The sequence below is a fragment of the Protopterus annectens genome, chromosome 5.part0 (assembly GCF_019279795.1).
Source record: "Protopterus annectens isolate FY-2018-M chromosome 5.part0, PAN1.0, whole genome shotgun sequence".
In the NCBI taxonomy this organism is placed as follows: domain Eukaryota; kingdom Metazoa; phylum Chordata; order Ceratodontiformes; family Protopteridae; genus Protopterus; species Protopterus annectens.
The window spans coordinates 1095216861-1095220042 of NC_056735.1; positions in this window are offsets into that span (position 1 = coordinate 1095216861).

Sequence of the window (3182 nt, forward strand, 5' to 3'; positions counted from 1 at the left end):
ATTCCATTTATTTTCTTTGCTGCTTTTGGACAGCAATCACTCACTTTTAGGGCACCAGATAATTTTGCCCCAGGTCCATTTTATCCGATGTTGTCTGTCACCAAACAGCTGAGTAATAATTAATTGAATTTTTACTTTGCAGAAATCATTGTTGCTTATTTAATTCTTACAGGGACATTGGAGGGCCTGCAGACTGTAAAAACAATGCAGTAGTTGCAGCTGAGTGGTGAAAAGTACAGTTGTGTACCTACCATAAATGTAGATGTTTGAGTGTATTCACTGTTGCAGTCATTACTCTTGGGTTATCCTGCTGGCAGGCTACCCGCAGTCAGCCAGAATTCCAAAGTCTAGGTCCGGCGTCGGTTGCTGTCACTTCTTCCCTGACGTCAGTGCGCCAGGGGTATAAAAGATGCAGCCGATGCCATTTTCTTCAGTTTTTCTTGCCCCAGATGTCAGGTGCCCCAAATAGGTAGGCTGAAAAATATATCAATAAGAAATGCATACACAAAAATAACATTTCCTTCATCTACAAGCAAATACACCAAAAAGGTTGTATAGGATAGAGAAGTGCAGATAAGTCCCAGCAAGGAGAAGGGGGATGGTGGGTGGGTAACTTGGACTGCAACAGTGAATACACTCGAACATCTACATTTATGGTAGGTACACAACTGTACTATGTTCATCATGTTTCACTGTTGCAGTCATTACTCTTGGGTTGCATCCCAAAGCTGAGAAAGGGTGGCTGGGCTAAATAGGATTAGGAGAGGCTATGAGGCCCTGCAGAACTGCAGTGGCAAAGCCTGCTCTGGACTTAAGAGTAGAGAGGCAAGTGGTAGTGCTTTGTAAAGGTGTGCACTGAACTCCAAGTTGCAGCCTCTAAGATTTCTTTGGTTGGTACTCCCCTGAGGAAGGCTGCTGAAGTGGCTGCTGCTCTGGTGGAATGAGGCCTAATGCCCTTAGGCACTGATTTGCCATGTTGAGAATAGCAGAAACGGATGCTATGGCCTATCCATTTAGAAATAGTCTGTTTTGAGATAGCCTTTCCTTGTGATCCTGCAGCATATGACACTAAAAGTTGCTCAGCCTTTCTGAAAGCTTTAGTTCTGTCCAAGTAGAAGCGTAACTGCTTGTGTATGTCCAAAGAATGCAGAAGTTTCTCACCCCTGTTCTGTGGATTTGGGTAAAAGGTAGGGAAGTGAATGGTTTGATTGAGGGCCACACTGGACACCACCTTAGGTTGGAAGGGTTTGTCCTCAGAGAAACCCTGTCTGGATGAAAAATGATGAAAGGTTCCACAGCCATGAGTGCTTGTAACTCCGAGACTCACCTTGCAGAGGTAATGGCTAGGAGCAGAGCTGTTTTCCAGGATAAGAATTTAATATCCACTGTTGATGCTGGCTTGAATTTTATTTATTTATTTATTTTTATTGGAGGCATGGAATGGAGGCAGTGTGAGTTTTTTCAAAACAAAATTGAGGTCCCAGGCCAGAATTGGTGCTCTTCTTGGAGGCCTAATGTTTTTGGCTCCTCTGAGGTACTGCCTTATTAAAGGATGAGAAAAGATAGGTGGTTCCGTATTGTAATGTGTAGAAAAGGCAGAGGCATGAATCATAATTGATGAGAAAGAAAGGCCTTTGTTCAGCATCTCAGTCAGGTATTGTAAAATCTGAGGAATGTTTGGTACAGACGTGCCAATGCCTTGTTCCTGGTTCCAAGCACATAATCTCTTCCATTTTTCTGCATAAGATTTTCTGGTACTGGGCCTCCTGGCCTCCAAGATAACATCCATAACAGCTTTTGAAAGAGGAGTGGTCAGAATGGCTACATTATCTGCCATGCTGCCAGATTTAAGGTCCTGAGTTGGCTGTGCAGGATCTGATTGTTTTGTTGGGTCAGCAAGTGAGAAGTTTGAAGCAATATCCATGCTGGACTTTGAGACAAGCTCTTTAGGATTGGGTACCAGTGCTGGTGTGGCCAGTCTGGTGCAATCAGAATCATTTTTGGCTTCTCTTGCCTAACCTTTAGGAGTACTCTGGGAAGGAGAGGTAGTGGAGGAAAAGCATATACTGTTAGATTTTTCCAGCTGAATGATAGGGCGTCCACTTTCCATGCTTGCTTGTGGTAAATCCTTGTGCAAAATCTCTGCAATTGACAATTGTGAGGGGAGGCAAATAGATCTATGTCTGGGCAACCCCATTTCCTTATTATCATCCTGAAGACTTGTGGATCCAGTTTCCATTCGTGGGGATCCATGAGGTTTCTGCTTAGTTCGTCTGCCAGAGTATTTGTTTTTCCTGGCAGGAATTGTGCTTGCAGGTGAACTTGAAAAGCCAATGCTGTGCCCCATAAGGTCATTGCTTATCTGCAGGGGGGGTAAGAATGAGTGCCTCCCTGTTTGTTTATGTACCACATGACCGTAGTGTTGTCTATCTTTATCAGTAATTGTCCTGGATGAAGCAAGTCCTTGAAAGCTGTCAGGGCATTTTGAACAGCTAGCATCTCTTTTTGACTGATGTGAAGATGCATCTGGTTTGCAGGTCATGTGCCCTGAATACATTTTCCTGCCATATGGGCCCCCCAGGCATAATCTGATGCATCCGTTGTCGGTGTCTGTCTGGCTGTGGGTAAACTGAATGGCATACCCTTGTTTTGGTGACAGGCTTCTGCCCACCATCAAAACTCCTGTTGTAGGCAGGGAATGAGTGCAATTACTGTCTCCAGGCTGTGGCAATGCTGAGTTCAAACACTTTTCAGATACCATTGTAGTTTCCTCATATGCAGTCTGGCATATGGAATTAGTAGAATGCAGGATGCCATGAAACCCAAGGCCTGCAGGATTTTCCTTGCAGATAAGTAGGCAATTTCTTGAAGTAAGTAGTCAGTTGTTTTTGCTTGTCTGGCGTGAGATAAGTCATCTGGGCAGTTGTATTTAAGATTGCACCCAGGAATATTATCTCTTGAGAGGGCACAACTTTTGATTTCTTTTTGTTTACTGTGTACCCTAGGCCAATTAGTAATCTTTTTACAAACGCCAGATGCTTTAGAAGAGTGTCTTTGTTCTCTGCTTGAATTAGGCAGTCGTCCAAGTAGGGATGTATTTGAATTCCTTTTTGTCTGAAAAACGCAATTACTGGTGCCAAGCATTTTGTAAAGACCCTGGGCACAGTAGATAAGCCAAAGGG